The sequence below is a fragment of the Cygnus olor genome, chromosome 1 (genome assembly GCF_009769625.2).
Source record: "Cygnus olor isolate bCygOlo1 chromosome 1, bCygOlo1.pri.v2, whole genome shotgun sequence".
Classification (NCBI taxonomy): domain Eukaryota; kingdom Metazoa; phylum Chordata; class Aves; order Anseriformes; family Anatidae; genus Cygnus; species Cygnus olor.
The window spans coordinates 76,361,101-76,388,780 of NC_049169.1; the positions used below are offsets into that span (position 1 = coordinate 76,361,101).

At 41.5% G+C, this 27,680-nt stretch overlaps 1 protein-coding gene across 2 annotated transcripts in view; it reads left to right on the plus strand.

Annotated features, from left to right (window-relative positions):
* Positions 1-2,607: 2,607 nt before the first annotated feature.
* LMNTD1 (lamin tail domain containing 1) overlaps positions 2,608-27,680 on the plus strand; it is a 153,964-nt gene continuing 128,891 nt past the window's right edge. For both annotated transcript variants that reach the window (XM_040545179.1, XM_040545178.1), the window contains exon 1: positions 2,608-2,729. The gene's annotated coding sequence lies outside the window, so the exon portion shown is untranslated. The remainder of the gene's footprint in view (positions 2,730-27,680) is intronic.

Sequence of the window (27,680 nt, forward strand, 5' to 3'; positions counted from 1 at the left end):
ATGAAGTTCAACAAGGCCAAGTGCTGGGTCCTGCACCTGGGGCACAACAACCCCAAGCAGTGCTACAGGATGGGAGATGGGTGGATGGAAACCTGCCTGGCAGAGAAGGACCTGGGAGTATTGGTTGATAGTCGGCTGAATATGAGCCAGCAGTGTGCTCAGGTGGCCAAGAAGGCCAACAGCATCCTGGCTTGCATAAGAAGCAGTGTGGCCATCAGGGCTAGGGAAGTGATCGTCCCCCTGTACTTGGCTCTGGTGAGGCCGCACCTCCAGTACTGTGTTCAGTTTTGGGCCCCTCACTACAAGGACATGGAGGTGCTCAAGAGAGTCCAGAGAAGCGCAACGAAGCTGGTGAGGGGTCTGGAGAACAAGTCTTACGAGGAGCGGCTGAGGGAGCTGGGATTGTTCAGCCTGGAGAAGAGGAGGCTCAGGGGAGACCTCATCGCTCTCTATAGGTACATTAAAGGAGGCTGTAGAGAGGTGGGGGTTGGTCTATTCTCCCACGTGCCTGGTGACAGGACGAGGGAGAATGGGCTCAAGTTGCGCCAGGGGAGGTTTAGGTTGGATATTAGGAAGAACTTCTTTACCAAAAGGGTTGTTAGGCATTGGAATGGGCTGCCCAGGGAAGTGGTTGAGTCACCATCCCTGGAGGTCTTTAAAAGAGGTTTAGATGTAGAGCTTAGTGATATGGTTTAGTGGAGGACTTGTTAGTGTTAGGTCAGAGGTTGGACTAGGTGATCTTGGAGGTCTCTTCCAACCTAGATGATTCTGTGATTCTGTGATTCTCATATTATGTTTGGCTTTTACTGATAAAATATTTAAATGTTCCAGACAGGGGAGAGCAGAGTGCAGGAGAACAAGCTGAGCTCCCTCCAGGATGTTGCTGAGGCATGTGTGTCCTTCCTGAGTTTCTAGTGGCAATTGCAAGCAATGAAAGGCAGATATCTGGGCAACATAGTAGCTTTTGAAAAAATTGATTTGCTCATCAAAGGCTGATGCAGAGACTATTGGAAGAAACATGAAGGAAAAGTAGTAACTTCTACTAGTTTTCTCTGTAGTGTCTGCTTTAAAGGAATCAACTATTAAAGGAACCACTGTCAAGAGCATTTGCAAATTAATGTTCATAGTATGTTTTAAGATAGTTTTGCTCGTTCTCTGCTACAGAATCCCTTCTCCCACAGATTTCTCCTGTAGGTTGAGCGGTGCTCAATTTGGGACCTGGTCAGTGCTTGATGCAGAAGGTCAATCCTTTGCTTGCTGTGTACTGATGTACTCCTCACCTCTTCTGTGAGGTCTGTCCCTAGCCTCTGTGTCACAGAACCCAGACCTGCACACGCAGCCTGAGGCAGGAGGGAAGGCTATTCCCCTGTGCTGAAGCTGCCTGTGTATGCTGCTCACACTGAAGTATGTAAACTGTCCTTCCTTTCCAGCTTTGGTTAGCTGAAATGCAATGTTCCAGACACAGAACCTTTTTTTCTTGCCAAAGCCTGTGACAGTAAGTCTGTGGCTTAGGTGCAGCTCTCTTAAGCAATGTTTGCACTACTGTGGAGCAAGTCTTTTGCCAGGCTGTGCAATGCCTATGTAGAATAGATGCAGAAGCAGTTGTATGTAGAAGGAAAATAAGACCTCCCTGTCAAAGATCTCAAACTTTGGCCCTTATAAGTAATTCCACAGTAAAAGTGGCATTAACAAAAACATCTCTTCCAACTGAGGGTTTATAGTAAGAGAATGGCAACCTTTCTGTTACCTCTTCAGAGAAACTGGAGAACCCTGTTCTTGCCGTGCGAGTCTGCAAATCTCTCTTTCCTGGGAAATAAGCAGCAAGGTGAGGAGTCAGGTACTGAGAAATCCGTCTTGGCCTTGATCCTGCCCTGGTGGGGATTAATGAGTTCTGGCTTATGACCACAAGGAACAGCTCCCTGGTGTATGTTTATGAATGCTGAAACATGAGTGTTTGCAAACAGCTGTAAGAAGCTCTGCACAGTGTGTGTGTGGAGAAGAGCTTCAGGGGTGCTGACTCAGATGATAATGTCTGAAGCAAAATAAATGAGACTTGTAGCAAGCCTGATAAACTCTTAAGAAGTTTTCTGTTAGAGGGGCTTTAGTGAAATGATGTTGTGAAGAATTAACTCATAAAAGATGAATGTAGGATTTGTACAGGTACTCTCAAAGGTTAAATTTTAGTCTTTTGGCTGCATCTTAACATGTAAGTCAGTGCATAGTCTAACACTGTGGTTGAGAGTATTTTAAAATGTTTTAAATTGAGAAGTAAAAGATGACTAAAATATATGTGAGTTTATTTTATTAAATTTACTGACTCAGTTAAATATATTTCACTTTAAGGAAGTATTTAAAGCAGTATTACCCAAACAACCTAGCACTGAGTTAAATCAAAGGGAAGCACACTTTAGGTCAACATATCAGAAGTTAAATTACTTTGAGCTGTGAAGAATATTCTCTTGCAGGTGAAAGACTGTACTAGGTTAGGACACTGTACAATGCATGGCAAAATAACTTGTGTTGGCAAAAGTGTTGGTGTGTTCTGATGTCAGTGAATGTGATGTCACAGTATGCTACATCACTTGGGACAGTCTTCTGCTGAAAACATTGTGTAGACATCACAGAAGATCACTTACTGCATACATGTTGACTTATGGCAAGAAAACCCTTTAGGTCTTCAGCTGGATTTGTCTCTTCCTCAAAGTGGTGCCTCTGGAAAAACTGATATAGTAAGAACTTTATACAATCCTGGCAAAAGCATAAGACTTTCTAAAGCTGCATACAGTCTGCATAGGTTTAAGTATTGAAATAATCACCAGTGTGTTGTAGCTGAAGACTTTTCTGGAGTTCCTTTCCCTCATTTAGGGAAGAAGCATGAAACCTCAGTAAGACTCCTTGTAAGATTTTGTCTTGCTGAAGTCCAGGAAACACCTGCAGTCTTTCTCAGAGTATTCTGTTTCTGTGATCAGCCAGAGCAGGATGGACGATTTGAGTCAAGTGGGTTCAACTCCCTTCCCCCTTTTTAAAGGTTTAAACCCAGGTTGGTTTTGGAGTGGAGCTTTGTTTCTCTTGTGACTGAGCTATTTTGCCTTTACTAAAGGCTAATCTAGTATAGGTGCTGCTGTTGAAAACGTGTGTATTTGAGGTATTTAAGGACTTATTTGCTTTTAAACTTGTGTTTTGAGGTCTGAAGCTGAATAGCCCCTAAGACCATCATAAACTTTCTTTTGAGATAGTGAAGCTTGGTAGATTTTTTTTTTTCACTGCAGTTTTAATGTTATCTATTAGGCCTGGTGTATGTACATGAAGAGATGAATGTGTCTCCATGTTCCTCAGTTAGGACTAAATTTAGTGGGAGGGAAAACAGCCACAAACATTTTGTGCACTGACACAGCTTTATCAAACATCAGCTCCTTACATACATATGAACATTCAGTAATGATGTGCATTATCTATGCAAGCTTTCCTTCTACTGTCCTTCTGTAGCATATGTTTCTGGGTATGTATTTTTATGTTCTTGTATAGCATGTGCCTGTTTTGTGAGGCAGCAGAGTGGCTCTGCAAGTCTCCCCAGCCCCTGAGAGGCTCTACCCATGGCATGTTCAGCCCCCAGGGTTGTACTTCAGGTGAATAGACCTGTTAGTACAAGGAGGAGGCTGCAGGAGCAAGGCCTGGTCCTTGGCAGTACTGGGGTTCATGGCAGTAGATAACAAAAGCAGTAACACTCCTTAAGAAGCTCCTTTCTAAGGGAGCTCGAGGCTTTCTCAAGGGAGAGAACTGAATGGCTGAATAAATCCCTTTCTGCTTTGAGGACATACTTGGAGACTTCAGTCAGTCAAGCTGCTCCCAACTGGTTAAGTTAACATGAGGTTGGTTTGTGAGCAGTGAGACTTGGTGTAATGTATAGACCAGCCAGCTGGCAATGAGACTGCAGTTCTTGCAAATGTTTCTTTGTGACGATAGCTTAGATGCAATTAAGTTAGACGTGATTTGCAAATGTTGTGTTCAATTTAGTACACTAACAGCTGTCACCAGTTTGCACTCCTTGGCTTGGCAAGGTGAACTTCTACCCTGTCTTGTCTGACTTCTGTGAATCCTAAACTCTCAAAAAATTAATACTAGTATGTTGTAAATATATCACCTTCTTAATGTTAAAATTAATCTTAAGATTTATCTGTCCTTTGAAACACTTATGAGCTACTGCTTTCTTACTTCCCAGGACTGTGGTATTATATATTCATAATGACAAAGCAGAAACAACTCTGATGCAGATGCTCTCCTTTATCTTAACTGGACTGTATTCTGCTTCTGCCACACCAGATAGAGCATCATTTAAACCTAGTCTTTAAGAACTAGACACATGCAGCAGGGGGGGGAAACCTGCAACATAAAATTAAGGAGGCAGAACAAGTGAAATGCATAGCTCGTCCTATGTGTCATGAGATGACAAATACAATCATCTTTAGAACTAAAGAAGATGCATGTCACAAAAATCCAGTGACTGCATTTTGTTGTGGACTTTTTCCAGTAGCGGAATATATTAAAATATTCCAGGAATCTAGCCTAACTTCTTATTTGTACCGCATCTCAGTTAGAAGTGTCTACTCGTTACTAAAATTATATTTTTATAAGTTGTGGTTAGAAAACTGAATTCCTGACTGCAATCACAGTGAGTGGTAGAAATACGAAATACATACAGTGAAATACTGCAGAGTGCTATGTGGTGCAGGGTAGACCTCACACTATTGTTTGGATCTCAGTGGAAGACAATGCATCTATCTTATCTATATATAGATCCTTCTGATGAGGAACTAAATATTCTAGGGGCCTGACTTTACTCAGTGAAAATTCAACAGCACAGCCTCTCTGTGGCTTGTAAGCTCTACTGGCAGACAGATACTTGGATAGAAAAATCGGAGCTTCCTTGAATTAACAAGCTCTTGCACGGAGAAATCAGACTGCAAGTCACGGGAATACTTTTTCTTTAACTTCCCTTTCTCCCAGTACAGGCTGTAGATGTAGCCTTGACTTCCTTTATCTGCTACAGCACTGAGCTGAGGTAACTTGTTGCAGGTCAGGACTGAGGAGCCCCTCTGTTACTCCTTGTGCTGACAGGAAAGATGGGAGAACAGCTTAGGGGTAGCTTGGTTACTCCCTGTGCTTTGATCAGGATGTACAGTAAAATTCCAGGCTAGTCCCTTACAATGATAAGTAACGTGGGAGGTGAATGCTAAAAACATGAAAGACAAATCACTTTGATACAAGAGAGCAAATAGGGAGAAGCCAAGAGTCTTCACATGTCTTTTTAAGCAATTGTAGGAGTAAAGCAAGAAGATGGTAGCTTCTTCCATGATGCTGTCCCCTTCTTTCAACACAATACCACATGCATTTCCCATGTTTCCACTCTCTAAGCAGTGTCTCAGTGACCTGCTTGGTACTGGAGAACTTAATTCTCAGATGAATGACTGTTCCATGGATGGTCTTTTCTGGCTCTGACATCCACAGCTATTGTTGCAGCTGTGACTTTTTGAGTGAATCAGTGACACTGATTTATATTTCTGCCTGCCAAAGGGATTTGGATTTTAAAATCTTTTCAGAGGCATCTCAGCCACAAATGTTGTGTTGACCATTTGGTTATTTGAGACTAGGTATACAGTGACCAACTTGCTGCAGAAGTCAATCACTCTTGGGTAATTGGAGACCATGAGAGAATATGCAGGCTCACAGTGCTTTCTTTTCACTTTACATATTGTAAGGCAAACTTTAGGAAAGGTGAAAAGAGTGATGAGAGCTGCTTGGAATTTTTTAATAAAGTTTTTTTGGCAAAACAAGTTTCTGTCAAGAAATATTTTTATTCACAGCATATTATTTTGCTGTAGCTGACAGAATTTCTACTTCCAGAACGGGATTACTAAAGGTGGAGAACTTTTAACTTAAAAAAACTTTCTGATGAACTGGAATTGTGTACATGCACGTATGTGTGCGTGAAACTTGCACTTGCCAACCAGCTGTAAGGAATGCAGTGCTTATCTGTCCTTTGTTTCATTGTGTGGAGTCCTTCTTAGTGATACTGGTTCTTCTGTAAAGAAACCTGTAGCTCTGAGCAGGGTGCATGAAGAACTACAGGTTTAAGCTTGTAGGATCCTGGTCAATGTTACTTCTAATCAGAAGTATGACTTGAAAGCCAAATTGATTTTTGCAGTGTGACTTTGGCACCCAGTGGCACTGCTTACTACTGAGAAAGTTGAGATTTGTTGAGAGTAGATGAGGTTAGTTGAAAAGTAATGCTTGAGATCCTGTTGTATTTTTGTATGACTTTTGAATTCAGTAGCTTCCAAATATTTAAAAGTAGCTTTCATTCATGAAGAAGCACCCTCTCTGAAGTGCAGACAAAGTAGGATCTCACTCTTTCAATCAGAGATGTCTTTTTGGAAAGAAAGCATTCACCTGGATTCAGAATGAGGCTGGCTACCGAATTCCTTTCCCTAGGGCTTGGCTTTAACTCCTGAGTGCTCTAGCCCATCTGGAACATGCTTTTTTTCCTTTTTTTTTTTTCCTTACTGTGTCTCAGTCTGAACTAAATTGGCTACTGCAAGACTTGCATGATAATTACAGAACTAAATTCTCTCCAACATGCATGTACTTACAGAAGCTATTCTGTCTTTGGGGTGAACTATTGCTCACTTTAAAGGCTATATATTTGCATGCATATATGTATGGGTGTGGAGGAGAAGAACAGGCAGGCAAAAGATGTAATTATTCAACAGAGGCCTTAGTCTTACATTATAAATATGGATCATGACTTAAGGAGCCTGAGGACATAATATATTATCTTCTGCTTGAATATCTAGTTTTAATCATAGACTTGCCTGAAAGTCCTTTCAAAAGATAAGCACTGACATTTAAACTACTTCTGATGTATACATTTTTCTATGCACAGATACAGTGGGCTTTCAGGGCAAAAGGGCTGAAGACAGGAGGGTGCTGAACTGAAACAAAGCCAAGTCAGCCAGATGGATGAAAATAAGATTTCCCTATTAGAAAATGTCTATAGTTATGGATATAGTTATTCTCGAGGATATGTTCAGTATAAATGTAAAATCATTCAATTGCAAAGATAACTTCTTGAAGCATGAGCATAGGTGCTGGGGAGTTGGTTGATGCAGATGTGGATGCTGGTTGCAGCCCTGGCACTGGCTTTAGGCGGACTACTTAATCTCTTACAGGCCAAATGGGAGCTGGGCAGGATCTGTTCAGCCTGGCGAGCTTTCCTGAAGGGCAAGCACAGTTGTATTTCTGCAGATGAGAGCCATGTGACAGCTGTGTCCAGCCTGCTGTCCTCTTGGCAGAGAAATGCACAAAAGTTCAGCAGACATGCACCTTATCCTTTATATGCTTGTTGTATTCATAGCTCTGTTAGCCACAGCAATGAAATGTGCATGCAAAATGTGTGTAGAAAAGAGGTGTTCAAGGTGGCATCCAGTCCACACTGCTGGAGAGGCAGAACCATGTGACTATCCCACCTATCACACTGAGGAGTGGATTACATGGTTAGTCTTTAGGCTGTCCTATAACTAAAAATAAACACTGGGTAAAAATGAATCAACTATCTTGTGGGTTATCTGTCTTTCTTTTAAATTAATCCTTTTGTGATAACTGGCTATGTGAGCCTCGTTGTGGTAAAACTCTGGTATTCTCTTCCCTTGCTAGTTCTGGACTTAATGGCATCTAAGTTTTTAAACAATTTTTTTCTAATGTTAAAGAAGTTTCCATGATACAGTGCCTGTGAAATACTAGATATACTTTTCCCATGATCTCAGGTGATGTCCTGTAGACATTTATTCATACAGTTCACCCAGCTGCTCGAGTCATCTTACTGTTTAACCCTACCTATGGTGTTACATTGAAGCAGAACACATAGTTGAGTGACTGTGGAATCAGGTGAATGCTTATATTGTTATTCTGAGTACTGGGCTTTTTATTGAGGTAAGACTTTGCGTATCTCAGCAGATGGAGTGCAATAAGCCCAAATTCTTTTGCTCTATAAAGAAAGAGCAGAAGGGTGCACTGGCTGGTGGTACTCAGCTAATGACTAAGCATCTCTTTCTTGTCTCTGGCTGCAGAACACCATGTGAGAACTAGGCTTGGTAGAGCAGTTGAATGCAGATGGTGATGCGTAAGGGAGCAGATAAATTATGGAGTATGAGACCCAATAAATGAAATGGACTTTTTGTGACACTTCAAGAAAAATAGTCTTTGTGGAGAAAAATGATGGGTTTTGTTAGCTAATATCACCTGTACCTTTCCCCATGCTGAGACGCATCATATGCTATAGCATATCACTGTATCTATACTACCTACAGTACTTCATGCATCTTATTTCAATGGTAAATCTTACATGTTAAGTGTCTGTTTATATTTGGGCTACTCTGCATTTGTTCAGAGCAAACTAAGGGAGTAACTCTTTTCCAAAGTAGCTAACAAAAGCTATGGCATAAATGCTTAGTGATGTTAGTCAGGCAAAAGACTGAAATTATCAAGGAAAAAGTAGACATTTCCCTGAGGGAGCCAGGCATGTTATTAAGGGATAAAATTTGATGAGACATGACCTTTTTCCCCAGGAAAGTCTAACCTTTTTCTTTCTTCCTACTACTTATGGAGTCAGAAAACAGACATTTGCTAAAGATTGCTTCAGCACTTTAATGCTAGAAGAAGCAATAGAAGGCTGTGTTCAGATAGCACAGAACTAGATTCCCAGAGGTGCTTTACATCCAAGGCATACTGTGCTGGGACATCCCATTGCTCCTAAACTGCTCAGAACCCTGGAGTGATGCAATGAGCATGTTACTAATATTCACTATCATGATAAGCGGTATGGGAGTGCAACGTCAGTCCAAGCCTGCTGCCTTCTAGCACTGCCTGCAAGTTGTTCTGCCTGCAGACAAAAACCAGGGTACCAATAGATTGGGGCATTTTTGGCTTTATTTCAGTATTCCCTTTTATGCACGGTACTGACTCCTGTAAGCTAGAGAACTGGAATAACCACTGCAGGAAAATATGCAGGCAGATTTCTCATCCTACAGAAAGAACCTATAGTTCCAGCAGCAGGGAGTTTTGGAAGTTGTCCTGCATATGTTTGGTTTACTTCTGCTATTTCTATCTTTACAGTTTAATATATCTAAATAGGGGCCTTTAAAACAGGCAAACTAAAAGGGAACACAAAAGCCAATGTTATAGAAGCAAGTGATAAAAACTTCATCTACTTGAGGGTAGAGTCATAGAATCACTTAGGATGGAAAAGACCTCTAAGATCAAGTCCAATTATTAACCTAGCACTGTCAACTCTACCTCTAAATCATGTTCCTAAGCACCACATCTGTATGTCTTTTGAATACCTCCAGGGATGATAATAACACTTAAAACAAAACAACAAAAAAAAAGACTCTTCCTGTCCCATGAAGCAGATGCTGAACCCATAATTAAAATTCAGAGTAGTTTTCCCCTTCTGTGGACCAAAGCCCCACTTTCTCAGCACAGTTTCCTTTACAGACTGCAAGTCTGTCATGTGTCTTGACAATTAAGGATGAGTTAGGAGACAGCTCTTATGTTAGCTTTTCTTTCCTGACTTTCCTGAGCATCTTTAGATCAGCAGTTAAAAAGAGACATATTTGGGTAAAATACAGAGCCACCAAGAAAGTGCATCTTTTTTCATATGGCAGAACCTCTATCGATACCAATAAATACATGTCTGAGCCTACTTTTTCTAAGTGAGAGGTGAAGAGGATAGTGATGGCCAGCTGTTGGAGGAGGAGTGGGATATCTGAGGTAAAATCTCAGTTCTACTGGTCTGTGCCTCACTGTGCCTCAGCAACTGGTTCTGGGAGTTCATGAAATGGGAAGGAAGGGTCTCCCTTTTGTGCCCTTTGGCATGTACAGATAAGAAGTGCTTCATAACAGGAAAATGGTGTTAGATGTTGCTTGAAGTTTGGGCAGATGCCAACAGAACTGCTAATGCAAATGCTCTGGCTTTTTCCTCCAGACATGTTGACACCTGGGTGCGTGTTTGGTATTACAGGTATGCCCTTAATTGAGGGTTAGGAAGCTCCTAGACAGAGGAGGTGGTAACTGTCAATGAGGTGATTGACACCTTAAAGGTGCTCAAAGGAAGACGAAAGTTATTGCACAGCTGCCAAGGAGAGTGCAAAAAACTTAATAGCTGTTTTGGAGGGTTTCTCTTTGAGCCTGTAGAGCTCATTGAGTTGGTCTGATTGGACAATATGCACAGAAAGCATTGGTAACAAAGCAGATTGCATGCTGAACTTGCTGAGACTTTTCTTTCTGTGGCCAGATGCTAGGCTGAGGAAGTAAGTCAGCATTACACCAAAAGTGGTCATCCCCTGTTGGTTTCTGAAACTGCTATTGTCAGAGGTTATCCAAAATAGCAGCACCAGTCTGATAGGAAAATGAGCTTGCTTTTGTGCTGTGATTTGTTATGCTAATGCCAGTGATATTTTGTTGCTGCTACAGGACTGCTCTTATTAATAGCCAGGCTACTTTCTGCATAGTTCTGTGTTTGTATAGCACCATGGAGGTGTCTATGATAAGGACTGAGCACACAGCAGCTCATGGGCTCTGAAGTCATGAGGAAATTTTTTATTTTTTTTTTTACAGGCTGCTTCTAGTTCTGCTTCTCGATCTCTGTCCCTGTTTCTGTAGTTCTCATACTGAGTCTTGCTAGGAGAGCATAACAGAAAACTGTTTTTAGTGGTTTCAGTTTAACTGCAAAACCCTGACCTTTTGGGAAGGTATGGAAGTGGATCCATGCTGTTGGCTCCTAGTACCATTACCTGGATGTTACCTGGAGAATAGTGAGCCATGAATGGACCCCTGAGCACAACTGCGATGAATGTGATCTCCTCAGCTTCCCTGAAACAAGGGAGTCTGACTAGACCCCTGCACATATCAGTGCAACTTTAGTTAAGATGGTTCTTTATTCATTGGATGAATGAGTAAAAGGTATGTGGGGATTGACTGTTCCACTTTGGATATGTGCCAGCTCTTTGAGACATGGCTGTTGGTGATCTTTATTATTAGCTTAAGACAGTGTAGAGGCTCAAATGGAGGAAGTGCTCCTTGAGCCTGGGTAGGGAAGGGTCAGAGTTTAGGATTTGGGCCTGGTTTTGAATTTTGCAGCTGAGCTGGAAAGACAAGAGCAGCCAGCTTACTTGGGACTATCTACCAGCATCATGCAGTGGTTTGTGTGTGACTTCAGCTGCCACTTCTCACCTTGTCTAAAATGAGTCTTGTAGAGCGGTGTAAGAAGATAGACATCAAGGCATGCCACAAATGGTGCATGCGGAGCTATCTGCAGCACTAGCGTTCTGACTTTCTGCTCATTTTTCTCTTGAAAACAAATCTGCTTTAGAAATTGAATGACTAGGTGACATTAGCACAACCCTGTTATGTACATCATTGGAAAAGAAAACTTTAAGTTTTTACTCAGAATGAGATACTTATACGCTTAAATCTCCAAAACTAAAAATGGCTTCCCTTTATTATCCATATTCTGTTTTTATTCCTGCCAGGTGCCAAAAAAAAAAAGTACAAGCTCAATAAGTACTTTTTTTAGGACATCAAGCATATTTTCTAACTGGACTTCATCCTGAGCTTTTATACCAAATCCAAGCACCCTCAGTGGGGACAAAGCAGAGGGTTCAAATTAGATTTAACTTTTGAAATTCAGCTCTTCTGTAAATGAAATAATTCTATTTCTTTTGAGCTTTCAGCTTAATTTTGGTGTCAAGTTTGGCTCAAAAGACAAATCTTCCTTTTGGTCCAGTTGCTGAAGGCTATGGGGTATTTCACTGAACTTTTGCAATGTGGATGGTGGTCTGCTTCCTGGCATGATATGGGCATTTTGCACAGAAATACACAAGTGTGGAAGCGATGGGTCTCTGTGGATGCTCATGGTCCCGCCTCTCTTGTGATGTGCTGTAGCTTGCAACTTCTGGTCTTTTGTAACTGAGGTCATAGTTTTTCATAAATTTTCTAGGACTTTCCCTTCTGAAGTACTGGAATGGGTATTATGTGGGCTTTCTAGAAAGCTAAATATATATGTGGCTAAACAGATTATAAGCACTTTAAAGAAATGGCTGAGATCTGCTGTCCTTTCAGTCCCTCAGCTACGGAGATGCCACAAGCACATTCCAGGTTTCTCATCTAGTCCTCAGGTGGTTTGTTCTGATGCTACGTCACGAGGTTACTGTTTTCACCTCAGTCTTTCTGGGCCTTGGAATTTATAAAAGCACCTGAGTGAACCCTCCTTTATGTCAAAAGCTGTTGTGGGAAGGGTTGCCCAGATCTTGTGCTCCACCATGGTAATGGGCAGAGCTGACTGCATGCCTAGGACAGATGATCATACATGTGGGACTATTCTGTTTCTGTTAAGACCTGATGCACAGGCTTTTGAAATCCTTCTGGACTTACATTAATGCAACCCTGTCATAGCAGAACCCTCATGTTGAGGGGGAAAAAAAACTGGCTGTTGCAATTGAGGATGGGCAGGAGAGGCTGATGGTGAAATATCACTCTCGTAGGCTTCCTGTAGCTCTTGTTACTAACAGTCATTGCCAGTTAAACCACTCACTCCACTGTAATGAACCTGAACTACCAGGTAGCTGACCTGGTTCCAAGTCCAATGATATTGGAAATGCTAGTGGAGAAGAGCCTCGCCTGTAGTCATTACAACTTTTCTTAAGTCCTGAGGGGTTGTATGTCTGGTCACTTCTGGGGATTTTATGTATCATTCTTTGGCTCTGAGAGGAACAAAAAATGACGTGATATTCTGCTTGTGTGTGTGCATGTTTGTGTGTGTATTATAAATATATGTGTATTGTAATAGTATGGCTTCCTTGAGTATGCGGCTTTTAAGATTGCACTGCATATATGTTCTCCTCCCTGACACACTACTGAAATTTAATGAAATACGAAAGAGCTGAACACTTCAAAGGTAGCTGTGTTACTTTTCCCCTTATGTTGAAGATTTTTCATTCCTGTCCTGTGGTTTTCATTTTTTCTCTACTTGGCTTTCAGGTCTGTACTGGATCATGCTGATGAAACTAATGCAAGAATTTGCCTGCTTAAGTGACAGTAGTGCCTATATTTAGAAAATGCTTTAAATGACTTCTGTGCCCCCACTGAATCCCGTTTTCCATTACTGATGCTTATTTATGAGTAAATATTAATGAGCATCAAGAATTGACATTCATACCACAATTAAAATAATTGCTTAATTAGAGGAGGATAACTTAATGCTTGCTAGTAACATCTGTAACCATGTAATGCAAAATAAGATTTGCTTGTATCTCATTAGTATAAACCTTGGCCAAAGCTCTGATACCTGTTGGGTATCAGTTTCTCTAAATTGCATTTCAGTAAACTGAAGGTCAAAGAAAGTTTGTGAACCACATACCAAACTTACAAGTGCTTGACTTGGCCACAGTTCTGTATAGCAACCCAGAAAGACGTTCCAGCTGCTGCAAACTTTACTTTTCTTCTGTTTCTGAATTAGAATATAATAACGAATGAGCTGAGTGGTAGTCATAACCAAGACTTTTGAACTAGACCTATTGCACACTGCTCTGGAAAAACTTAGTTCAGTATCTCTAACAAGTCTGGGAACTTCTCGTGCTTTGGCTCTTGTATCATTTTTTTTAACATATGAAGTTTGCTTAGCTGGACCTTCTTGATAGAACTGAATAGAGCAGATTGGACTAGAGGCATAATATGAAAGCAATGTGGTGTTCTTCTAAATATAGATTTCGTCTTCTCTGCAGCAGGTCCTTTTTTGCTTTGATATCTTACCCTGTTTAGTTGCATGCTGTCATTTATTGTCACATACATGTAAATTGCTGTGGTGTAGTTGCATTGTGAGAAAACTGATTTGCTACTTACTCAAAAGTAATAATAAAGGTCTCACATAGTATCAAACATTTAGCTTGCAAGTAATGAGAACGAATATCCTTTCTCTTTCACTGGGGGTGTGATGATGCTATCTATCCAAATCATTATCTTGATGAGGACCATTTGGTGTTTGCGACTCCCTTTTCATTATGCTACTTTTGGCTTGGTATCTTTGGGCAACTCTAAGCTCAGACATACTTGGGCTTTCCTTTTACATTTGGGGTCAGGCGGTGCATGAAGAGGGTGCAGTGTAACTTCTAGAAGGATTATAGAATTTCCTGCTAAAATCATAAGTTTACCACAGACTAAGGAATTCAGTCATGACTTCATTGGTACTATACTGATTGAAAAAAGCCTAGAAAAACAAAGCTATATTAACTACACAGATACAAGTGTCTGTGCAGAGGCTGGATATATTATAATCTTTGGGATTGTTTTCAGTTCTCTTAATCTAGACATCCCATTGATCACATCCTCTTTGGTCTTTAAGGAGACATGGTAAAAATACCAGAATTCATTTTGGTCATTCAGTTGTTGGCAGCTTTGCTTGAACCAGCACTCAACCACTGCCGTAGGACATAGTCGTGTTCCGGCCTCTTGCAATTACCTTTTATTACCAGGACTAATTTGCAGAAATTCAAGTGGGTACAATATTCTTCTACATAGCCCGTTCTTAGTGGACCTTCAAAGAACTCCTTCATCAGTCTATCTGAGGAGAGCTGCTTGGTTTGAGCTTGCCTGAGGAAATACCAAAAATATCAGAATAGTGGCTTATCCCTATTTTTCTACCTCATTCCTCATGTGGCTCCTATGCATCTATGCCTGCCTTTGCTTATTGCATTCTCAGTGATCCTTTAGTTTGCTTTGTAATGTGAATGTCATGTCTTGGCAACTCTTTCTCCCAGCTCTAAACAAGCAGAACAATGTGCGTTATTCTGGTATGGTATCTACTTTCAGTTTTGTAACTCCTTGATTTCCAGCTTAAAAATAGTTTTCCCCCCTCACTGTCTTGAGCTAAAATAAATGCAACTTAAGTTGTTCTGAAAGGGCATTGTCTTTTTTGATGAATTATTTTAATTGATTGCTTTGAAAACTGCACTTTTTGAGCACAAAAAAATAAGGAAGAAGAGAATCCTCTTATGGATAATGTGCCTTTATGAGATTATCTGATACTTAAGCAGTAGAATTAAGATCAGGGACCAATGCAAAATGGTGCTTTATTTAAAAACAAAACAAAAACATTTCAAGTAAAGAATGTAAAGAAAATACAGCAGGAAGAGCCTGGGTCCTGACTGGCAAAAATCAGCCCACATCTACTGAAAGCAAGGCACTGTCTTCCATGCAGGAGAAAAACAGGATCTGTAATACATAGTCAATATCCCTATTTAGTGTTTCTGAGCTTCTACCAAAGATGTGACTGTAAAACACATGGGATTTGCTGGACCAGCTAACTCCAAAAGCTAAACAGAGTGAATGGCCTTGGTCTTCAAATAGCCTCAGTGGTCAGAAGCTCCTTTGCTCAAAGGTTCACTTGAAACTCCATACTTTGAGTTTACAATGCTTTCATTGCCTGCATATTTACAAGATGTGGATTAAACTAAAATCCTTCCCAAGCATGTGTTGGTGCTTGGCAGTCTGCTGAGTAATGCTCTTTGCATGTGTTTTTATTTTGTGGGACAGCTTTTTCCCCACAGGTTTATACACTGACTTTTTTTTTGGACAGATTAAATTGTGAGACAGCTGGTCTGATTACAGATGAATGCTTTTAGTTAATCTGAAGGAGAGAAGTTGTACTTCCAGTTATAGAATTACATATGGTTTGGTTGGGGGTGGGAAAGAATGAAGTTTTATGTAACCCTGGCAGGCTAATATTTAACAATGCTTACTTACTGCAGAGTGCCTGGAGGCATGGCTGTTTCTGCATTATGTGACTTGGAGTTGTTGCTCCCTTTGGAGAGGGGAGAAAGAAAAGCCATGAAGGTATATTCTAGAGCAGCATGCCTCAAACACATGACTATGGTTTAAGGTGGAGAGCAGCAAGATTAAGATGCTGATATTTGTCAGGAAGGAAACAGTCTAATTTAGCCCAAAAAAGTGGGACAGCTCTTGTATTCTACGATTAAATCGTCCCTCCCTCCCCCCCCCACGAAAGTACTTACAGATTTCTTTTATATTCCTTTTCATTAGGAGGCAGCCAGACCATTCAAAAATTAAGTTTCTTCTTCCTTCCACACATCTAAATTTAGTATTTTCTCAAGTTTTTCCCCACTACATATTTTTTTGGTAATGGAGGAAAATAATTTTGTAAGGTAGGGGATGAAAGAACAAAAACAGTTGCTTTTTATTTTGAGTTGTTAATATTTCAAAGCTTTATATGAAATTTTATGAAAAACTTTTCATGCAGTTCTTTGCTTTGGTTTTAAATATTATCTATTAATAAAAACTGCACTTTGAAAGTTTGTAACAGAAATCTTGTGGTGGCTTTTGTAAAGCAGCTCACGGTTTGCAGCCTCTGTGAAATAGATGCCAAGTGGGGAATTTCTTTGTTTGTTTATTGAGCTCCAGGTCTCTTCTATTTGTCACATGATGAAGAAAATTAAAAAAATAAGGACCAATTTCAGTATAGGTTAATCTCTCATATGTTACTCTCAGATGAGCATGGTGTTCTTTAAAAGAAAGGATGTCATTCTTATAGTGCATTTTTATTTTTCTGGTTCTTTCTGGCTACCCAGGGCTCTCTTGCTCCTTGTTGGAAATTGGAGCAATTAAGCTAAGATTATTTGTGATGATGTAGCAGTGCACAGACATCAATGTCCTCTTCTGCTTGGGACATCTAACTCCCACCTCGCAGGAGACTGGCAGGCAGGCTTCTGTCCTAGACATAAAATCTCAGGCTCCTGCAGCTCAGGTAAGGAAGGCTTTTTAGCATGAAAGATGCTTGTTCTTGGAAAGTGTCTGTTCTCTCCAACAGCCACAAAATGCAGCGTGGTCCTGGGTGCAGATTATCTGACAGCTGCGAAACACCAGAAATGTTGGCGTGTTCCCCATGGCTCGTTCCCAGAACGTAGCTGGGACTCTCCCAGTGCCCATCACAGCAGCAGATCCACTGGTGCTGGTCACAGACCACAGAAGAGCGTTACCCAGTGTGGGTGCAAAGCTGAGCTCCACAGGGCAGGAGGTCAGTCACAGAGGCCAGTTATGTCTTCCTTTTGGAGCTGCAAAATTCCTTTTTTTTTTTTTTTTTTTTTTTTAAGGTATATCCCAAGAAAGGAGCTTTCCAGAATGAGGAGACAGTATTAAGATTGACTGGTTTAAGGAGAAAATTTCTAATTCCTGACCTTTTATACTGGCATAGTGAAATCAAATTTTTACAGCAGTCACTTTAGATATAAATTATGCATTGTTATTAAACAGTAATCAAATGATTCAAATGCAATTTAATTTTTAATTAAATAATTTAAAAGTGTGCTTTAAATATACTGCTTTCATAAAATGCTACTTTCTGCTGCTCTTTTATCAAGAACTTTATTAACAATATTGAATATTTTATAGTGCCAGGGGCATCATTTCTCCTCAGATATTGTCAATCTGATCAGGAAGTCTTAAATGTAATTTCTTCACATGGTGGACAGAAAAGTATCTGACAATTTGTTAAATGGGAACGTATTGCTTTGAAAAAGCAAATTAATAAAATAACATTAGCATTAGAAAATATAGCTGCATTGTATCAAATAGCAGCCAAGGAATTATCTGATGCATTACATAGACTATTTGCATTTAATTCAAATACTTAATCTTCTTTCCTTACTGGTAGTTTTGGTACTGAACTGTGAACTGTACTCTGGTGCGTGAGTGAGCATAGCATCACTGGAGTCCAGTGCAACTGATACTCTTCCAGTTTGTTCTGTAGTAGTAGTGGGTTTTAGTTTACCTGATGAACCGATGGAGACGTGTGGCTCATGAATGTCACCCTAGGCTAAACCCTATATTGTGCTCCATACCCTATACATGCAGGAAGATTGGCCTTATATTTATAGTAGAGATATATGTGAGGTCTGGACCAGCTGTGACCAGTTTGTGAAACCCTCTGGAGGAGTGGTGGTGCTGGCTGGCACTGCCTGCTGGTGGAAGGGGTGCACTTCCTTAAGTTTGGAGGAATTAGTGCAGGTGGGTTTTCATCAGCTTTCTGGGGCAAATGCCCCCCTTGGGGAAGGGGCAGCAGCAAGGTGAGAGATTCCCATTTGGTGTGTGCGTTGTTTTGGGGCTGGACAGCCCCTGCAGGCAGCGGCACCCTGGGGCCAGTGTTGTGCAGCATGGCCAAGCAAGGGCCCTGTGCTCAGCATGCGTTATTCTTGTGGGCTCCTCTTGATCTTCTAGTCCACTACAGCCACCAGGTAGTGAAATAGCACTTCAGCTGTACCAGATGAGCAGCCTGAATATGAAGCTGGGAATAGGGAGGAAATTCTGCTTATGTTGCAGCAAAAGCTTTGCTGCTGCAATACTTTTGTGGTACCCTTGGGAAGGTGGGAAGATCTCTGATTTCTGGGTGTATTCCCCAGTGCTTTTCTTTCAGAGGACAAGGGTTTTGAAAAATGCAAAGAGATTGCATGGTCCATGATCATCTAGTCCTAAAATTCAAGTCCATGATTGATATCTTATGTGGAGATTGCTATGGAAGGGTTAAATATTTGCAACGGGGTGTTGCATTGTTACTCCATAAATACTACTGTTATGTCCTATTTTAAGTGTTAGGAAACAAGGCCATCTCAGATGCTGTGTTTTCCAATTTCCTGGTGCTTGCTGTTTCCAACAACTTGAGTCATCTTGTCATCTGCTTCTGGTTTTTTGGACCTCCTTTTTGTAAGATATAGCTAAATGAGTAGCTCTTGTTGCTGCCAGTAGATCTGGGAGACTTCTGTATATGTCTTCAAAACTTTAGAAGACATGAAAATTTCCCTTACTGTACTATCATGGTATGTTCTGAATCATACGGGGCACAAAGAGGGGTTGTAAATGGTCAGTCTAATGAAAAATCTTGACTGACTTTCACTTGGTATTTTATTTTGTCTCTACCAGTTCAGTAGTTTAATGGCAAATATTTTGTGTATTCCAGACTTAATAATCCTAGGGCATTTCTAACATGTGTCCTCAGTGTTGAGCAAGTTATACTTTCTAGTAAGTCTAGGCTATGGATTTCAGAATTACTAAAAGTGTTTCTTCACTTGGGTCATATTCAGCAATAAAGCTTTCTAGGCTGAGAGGGGAGAATTGTTTAAAAAGCCAAAATGCTTTATTTAGAAGTTTTTGGAACATTCTGTTCACATACAGACTGTCTTTGTACAAATTTGGGCAAAATCATTTGGAGAAAGCAAGTTATATGCAACTTTGGGTTTTGGACTGAAAATATCTTCAATCTATGATAGGCTTCCTGTTCAATTCTGCCATTGAGCCACTCTTTCCTTGTATCCTTTCCTTTTCATATCTCTACTCTAAATTAACTTCTCCCTTGATGCAAGGTGGCCATAAAGCTGACTGGGATTATTTCTTGATGCTCATTGTAACTCAGTAGGACAGACCCACTTATACGCTTCTATCTGTTTTACGCCATTTAGATGATGCAGACCAGCCAGTGCATTGCAGTTGCTCTGGTCCGTGCAACTGGCTTGAATAGCAAGTTAGACATCAGTGAGGAGCTGCAACTAGGCTGCTTGTCTTACCCCCACAAAAACCAACAAAATGATAAACTATAGAGATCTCAAAAGAACAACACTCCAAGGATATGTAGAGAGCCAAATCCTCAATGGTAATGTTTATCTAGAGAGAGAAGCAGTGTTCTCCTTGCCACTTGCCAAAGGGCAGTGTTTCAGGGGATGTGATAGATGAAACCTTGGAGATTTGATTTTACTTTCCACGTGACAGGCATCTGTTGCCTGGGGAATGTGTTTTTACATTCTGCCTCCTTGGGTGGTTGTACATTTTGCTATGGGTTGTTTAAGAAATTCAGAGACAAAATTGTAGTGATAATCACTTACGCTCTGAATAACAGTGTAATGTGTATTTTGTTAGTAAAGCTAGAGCAGTAGCAACCATGGCAAAACTCAGTATTATGCCTGAGTTAGCTAAAGCTTAATTAAAGTGTCTAGGTTTATTTAAGCTGTCTCTTCACCTACCTTCGCCTACCTTAGAGCTTTCCTCCCTGGAGGCATCACTGCAGAAGGCTCCTGACTAAAAGAAGCACTGCCATTGACTTCAAAGTTGCTCAGCACAGGCCTGGCCTTATGGTTCCAGTGATACTGCTGTTGTGGCCAATTTCTGGGAAATGTTTGTATAGATGATAATGTTGGCAAAGAAAGTCCTCATTTTTCATTTGTTGATGCAGTCACGAGGAGAAGTTAGTTTTTCTTCTCTGTGCTTGCAAGTCTTGTTTAGAAGTGCCCAGAGGAGATGAGGGCTCATGGCAGATGTAGTGTATGTACTGATAACTCCTCATACAGTGGTCCTCATACAGTGAGTTCTCCTATGAGAACTCCTCATACGTAAGTCCTCGTACAGTGAGTTCTCCTATGGACTCCTATTTAAAGCCTTTATCTCTAAGACAATCCATTCCTTGAGCTACAAAAATTGAGATGCTGGTGGAGTTCATGGGACTGCACCAGAAGCACATCTTGTAGCAGTCTGTCAGCAGTTCTTTCTTTAAGACATTACTTTATTAAATAACACTTAGCTTAAATAGCAGCAACATTGCCATTGCCAGACTGTTTTGTAGTTGCTCTTATACAGTGTATCTCTGTGTTTATGAAGTAGATTGTTCCCAAAGACTGTCTGGCCTCTTTAGGTAGCCCAGTGATCCATGTTACCACATTATCTCAGCCCTACACATCTCTGAATGCCTATCACCATGGTGTCCCTCTGGAGCAGGAAGTACAGTTGCTCTTACTTTATAGATGAGGCTGAGACCTGGCTGTGCTGCAGAATGAAGATGTCATTTGCCGCGGTGTTAATTGCACCACGCTAATGAGGGTAAGAATAGCTGGTGCTGGCAAGCAGTGTGCAGGTCCTCTGTGGAGCCTGGAAGGATGATGTGTGTTGGTGGCCGTGTCAGCTGTGTACTGCAGTCCGTGCCAGCTGCCGTCACTACTACAGTTACGCTGGGGAGTTGGAGTACGCAGGAAACGACTTAGGCTGTCATTCTGCTGTTCAGATACAGCCGAGGTGACGTGCCCAAGGTCATGAAGAGAGCAAGTGCTAGAGAAGTGAATTGGGTTGGGGAATTGGGAATAATGCTGCTATGCCTGATCTGCTCAGAAAAGCACCACTTTCTCTCTGATGTGGGAATTATTAAATGTTTTGCTAGCATCAGAAGCTGAACTTGCAAGAAACCCTTGCGGAGGGAGTAAGTTACTGAAGCCTGGTGTCACAGCTGTGGTGTGGTCAAGTACAAACTTGTATCAACGGCTGTGTTTCATACTTGCTAATGCTTGTGTCAAAACAGTGCTGTATCAGTAAATTTGTAAGTGGTTACACTGAATGGAGAGTTTAATCCCATGTGCAGTTCATGTACAGCCAAATGGTCAGGGGTCACTGCTCAGGAACACTGTAGCTCACCTGGGAGGAATGCTCACTTGTTGCTCTGTGGTGGGGTACATGTGCGGATGGCTGCCGGACGAGGCCCTTGCCTCCTTGGAGGGAGGGAAGTGGTGACAGCAGAAACTGATGTGCAACAATTTCCAGAACGGTGGTGAGGTAATTCACAGTGAATGAGGAATGAGCCTTTTAAAATTAAGCACAGGCAGTGTAAAAGGTGCTTTACAAAATGCCATCCTGTTTCTAAGTGTGCAGGCATTAGACCCCCCAGAAATACAGATGAATATAGCCATTGGGCTAATTTTCAAGGCTTTCTCTGTGGTAGTTGGAGTAAGTGATTATCCTGTCTCCTTTACTGCAGAGCACTTCTATCTAGAATGCAGGACATATGATTTTTCCTGTTCATGGAGCACAAAGCAGACACCTCACTTGGAGTAAAGTGTTTAGTGTGGTGAAAACTGCTCTTTGTGTGCATGCATGTGATTTATTTATAACAGATAATTCCTGCTATCCAGATGATGTGTCCCAGCTTCCTTTCAGCCAGAGCTAGGGCAGTCTTTGTCAGTTTTGTAAGGCCTAGTAAGTGTGGCACATAAGCAGCAGCCTTTAATTTTCATCCCTGTTGGAAAATAAGATGAGTTATTCCACTTACCCCATGAAATAATAGGGCTGTGTTTGGAAAGGCTGCTGCCCAGCTGGGAGGACAAAGAACTGCACATCCCGCAAAGGTGGCAGCTTTAGAGAAATAATGGTGATTGAGCAGAGCCATTTACAAAAGGCACATGGCTGGGCAGGTCCCAGAAAGGAGGGAGCTGCACTTTCAGATTAGCTTCCCCCCTTTTGTGCTGTTCTGGCCTTGTCCTCATCTTCACAGGCATAATGGGCAAGAGTTTCAGGAGGTCCTCCAGCAAACAGGCACTTATTTCCCTGGCTACAAGAGGTAGCTGTGCAGGGGTGTAGGCCTGCATTGGTGTTTCCTGAATGGGTTTGGTTTGTAGCTTATCTGCTATATTTCAAGAATATGCTTAATGAAAGTGTGGATTTCTACGGATAGAGTAGAACCATAATCCTGACTTTAAAGGCCCTCTGAAGATTAAGACTGAAACTGAGATGCTAAATTAAAATTGTAGTACCATTTTCGCATTCCCTCAGGGATGATATAAATATAGTAGCTTAAAAAAAAAAAGCCTGCTAAATTGATCTTAAATTTGAATTGAAGACTATTCCCTTGGCATATTAGAACAAGTGATGTCTTTTGCATCTCAGTTAAAGTGAATGGAAATGGTAGCATTTTACTCCCTAGTTTTTTCATTCTGTCCATAGCAATACAAGTGGTAGACCAAATGCAAGAAGTGGCTTGGACTGGGTCAAATGACTGGCTCAAAAATGATTCATAACGGTATAAAATGACTCATAACTGTATACAGCCTTAGATATATACCGGTATTCAATAACAAGGAAGCAAAACAATGAACTTTTTTTAAAGTGCCTACCCAGTATAGTTTGCAAAGGACTGTAAAGAGAAAGACCTGCATTACTCTACTAATGGGAAGACTGAGCCGAGAAGAGGCTAAAGAGAGGGATTTGGACTAATGCTTGTAGTGGCACCTTCAGCTGGCAACCATGGTTTCCTTGTTTTTAAACTGAGTTTATTATCATTGCCTGGAAAAAGTATACAGAAAGTCATTGTACTGTAGCAAATAAGACATTACCTTCCCTTCAAGTTTCAATAGGCTATTTGTGTATGTGTAGAATTGGTTAGAAAGAAGGAAGATTGTTGGACTTTGTGTTTAAAGAAAAGTCTGGTGTGCAGAGCACAACTTATGTCTCTGTATAATTATGACAAGGCGAAGCAAATGTTCTCCAAATGGCTCTGAAGCATGTCCCTTTCTCTGCTCTCCTGAGCTGTTGTTTAGACTTTACTACAGTGGAGAATGTGTGTATGTGTTACAGCTACACTTATTAAAAAGTCTAAAAGTCTATCCCATGTGAAATCTCAAACTCTGCTGTGGTTAGCTCAGTTGAGGGGGCTCGCTTTCTTTATCCTCCCCTTTCTCCCCCCCCCGCCCCGCCCCGCCCCCCCACCTTCAAAGTCAGGAGGGAAGGTTTTGTGCAAGAAGGGAGGAGAAGAAAAGGAGAATATTTAACTATAATATGCCTCTGGCGAATCATGTACTATTTAAAACATCAGTGCACCCAAACAGCCAAGCCAAGCCATGCAATCTGAAAGCAGATCTGGCTCTGCAGCTTCCATCAGACCCCAGAAGCCCCTGCATCTCTCTGCCTCCCCCTCCCACATCTCTGGAGGCTAGACAGTCTGATCTCCATCTCCTCTGCACAGCCATACTCCCTGATGTGCATAGGAAACACCTGCATTTCCATGCAGTATGCTGGTGCTAGACTCCATGGTGCTGCAGTTTAAACATGTCTTTGCTGTAGCTTGTTTTGTGCTTTCTCCTGCTGTTGTTACTTGCTACCTGCAGCTGTCTTGACTCCTTTTCCACCTCCATTCTTTTCCACTTCTTTCAAGCAAAAGCTATTTCCATGTTCCTCCTGTTTCCTTAAACTCCTTCTTTATGCATTATTTCACAAACAAGTCATGAGAAAAAGACCTGCATTAATAAGCATGTGTTTTCTGCACTGTTTTCCCCTTTGGAGGAGTAAGGTAAAGGACAGTTCTTACTCTGTTCCCCTAAAGCTGATATTGAGAGGTCTCATCCTTTCTTCCCATGTGCCCTTGCAGTAAATTTTAATTAATACTGGGAGATTGTAATGAATACTGAGAGATTGGTGTGACTTTGGTTTTCCAGCCCTGTCCTGGGGTCTTCCCCAGCACTGCCAGCCTGGTGCATCCTCACTTGGCAGCTTGGTGGGACGCAGCACCTTCCTGCGGAGTCATGTGCTGACCAGCCCAAGGAGGCAACGCCATGTCCTCCCTGCAGTCCTGAGACTGATCTCTTTCTGTGCAGATAGAAAAGCAGTGACAGTAATGGACTTTTCCCCAGAGACATTTGTTTTATTTGAAATTATAATTAGAAGCACGAATATATTTACTGTCTGATAAAATCAAAAGTTTTTCCATACATTTTCTCTCCTTTGTCAGTCTCTGCATTGTTGAAACTGTGAAATTCATGCTCTGTGTCTCTTGTTATACTAGCTACCCTTTAAAATGCAGCTTAATCTGTTACTGTTGTCCGTAAATAGTTACCCTTTTTGTGCATAGCCCTACAGAGATGGAAGGGAACTTCCAGCAGAAGCATCCCTACTGGCTGGGGAGTAAAAGGGTGCCCACTTGGCGCTTAAGGAAAAAACTTGCTGGTGGTTGTCATGCATGGGGACAGTTGGTGTCTTGTTCATCTGCACTGGCCTGGCCTTGCACATCATGCAGCTCATGCAGCTTTGCCCCCTCAGTGTTCTTCTCAGTAAGAACTGACTTACGTGAATAAAGTATTGGGCTAACAGTCAGTTTCTGCATTGAATTCTTCCTCTGAGTCCAGCCTCAGACCTTGAACCTGCCAGAGCATGTGGCTGCCTTTTACCCAGGCCAGTGTGCCCTAGCACTGCATGGTTGGCAGTGGTCTCACTGTTACTACCTGCTTCACCGCAGGAGGTTACTGAATCTCTCGTGGAAAACTACTAGATGTCTTGTAAGCTGGGGGCATGGCGCTTTTTTTGAACAGATATAAATCTTTGTTCCACTAGTAAGTGCATTTGCTTGGGATGTGTCCTGGTTTCAGGTAGGACAGAGTTAATTTTCCTCCTAGTAGCTGGCAGGGTGCTATGTTTTGGATTAGAATGAGAAGAGCGCTGATAACATGCTGATGTTTTAATTGTTGTAGAGCAGTGCTTACACCAAGCCAAGGACTTTTCAGCCTCTCTCTGTCCTGCTAGCGAGCAGGCTAGGGATGCAGCAGGAGCTGGGAGGGGACAGACCCAGGACAGCTGACCCAAACTGGCCAAAGGGGTATTCCATACCATCTGACGTCATGCTGAACAATATATAGGGGTGGCTAGCCGGGGTGGAGGGGGGGGGGCCGGCTGCTCGGGGATAGGCTGGGCATCGGTCAACGGGTGGTGAGCAATTGCATTGTGCATCACTTATTTCGTACACATTATTACTATTAATACTATTATTATTATTATTATTGTTATTGTTATTATTTTCCCTGTCTTAATAAACTGTCTTTATCTCAACTCACAGACTTCACTTTCCCATTTCTCTCCCCCATCCCGGAGAGGGAGGGGGGAGGGTGAGCGAACGGCTGTGTGGTGTTTGGCTGCCAGCCGGGTTAAACCACAACAGGATGTGAAGTCTCCAATGGTCTCACTTTCTTTTTTTCAGCATCTCAGAGAGAAAAAGTAAAGCTTTGGGAAGTAGGTATTATGACCTGACTTGGAACTGGATCTTTTTCTGCAACTAAGGTTTTCACTACAAATATGTTTATGAGGATATCCTAATTAGATATTGACATGTATCATCCAGGTCTCACCATTTCTCCTCAGAGAACTTTGATTTGGCAGGAGCATGTAACAAACACCATGAGCCAGAAAAGCCTGCAAGAGTTGCTTTTAACAATCTCCCTCAGCACAACCTCCCTCGGTTTTTTGGCATCCCTACTTGATCCTGTTTGCATCTTTAATACGTGTAGATGTATGCTCATGTACTAGAGGTATGACTAGGCATGCAAAGCATCCATTATAAGCAGTTTCTGATTTTTTTTTCTGTTCACGCTAATCTCTCAGAGCATACAGTTTGCTAGTTAAGCTATCGCAGTTCCTATTGCCAGGAACTTTCTCCTTTTATCCTCTCTTTACATAAACAGTGATTACCCACATCTCTGTTTATGCTTCTATTAAAATAAGCTCTCTTTTTTGGAGTAATATCTATTCTACTGGGCCTGATCTTCGGATATGCCAATTCTATAATCTTACACATGGTTTACTAAAAATTGAGAGCAATTAACCTCTTGAAAAAGCTATTCAGAATATCAAGGGAACTGGACTGTTAAAAATAGTCCTATAGATGGGCCTTTTAGATGATCCTTGGCTGGATCCATAGCTTAGCCTTGTGCTAAATGTCATGCTAAATGAATTCTGTATTGCTTCTTGACTTGGCTTTTCTAAAGAGCCTAGCAATGGGCTGGCGCTGCTATATTTCTTCCCCCAAATACATGCACAAAATTCACCTTCTGTTTGTTCCAGAAAAGTAACTCTGCTGAGTTGTGTAACTTAACCGCTGTTATTTAGGAGCTGAAATGCTTTGTGCTGCAAAGCTCTAAGAGACTAGGCTCTAAGAGAACATCCAATTTACCAGGTTAAACATTTAAAACTGCCTTTTCCTACTTTTTTAGTTAATTCAGCTGCCTTTATACCTATGTTATGATGACCTCTTTATGACTGGATCTCAATGATTCTTTAAAGCCTTTTCACTGCATATAATTTCATGATTTGCCTTCTCTCAGTGTAAGACTGTGCATTACATGCTGTGAAGCGATGCAGTGGGCAGGTGAAGCATAAGACATCTCTAAGCCTGACGGTTGGCTATGTGCTGAGGTGCACACATGCTCAGGCAGTGCAGGGAGAGTGTTCCCTACCCAACTGTACCCTACCCCCACTACAAATTTCTGTGCCTAGCTAGCTTTGGTCATTGCAGCATGCAGCATGCCTTAAGTCAGTAGACAGTGAGTGTTAATACTACTACATTGCTGTAGGTTTTGAAAGCATTTCAAGGAAAATGGCCTCACTTAGTTCTGTATTTTTCACTTCTGTCGACAATTTTAAAAAAATGTCTACCATACCTCAAGGACCTCAAAGTGAACATTAAAGGTTCCCAATGTCAAGCACGATATATGAAATGGCAGAAGGAGGGCTGCCTGCATGTCCTAGCCTTTTCAGGCTGCATTTCTATTTCCAGAGTGAGTCAAATCATATCCAGATATCCAGAGGTCTGCTCATAGCCACTGATCTGTGACTGGAGTAGGGTTTAATAACTCTTTTTTTCTTCTTTTCCACTTGTTCATCCTCTTCCTACTTCCTGTAGGAAGTGAAAAAATATTTCTAGGGGCTCAGAGCAATGGACAAACTTAATCCAATAATTGTGGTAATTTATGAGTTGACTGATAGCAGAAGATGTA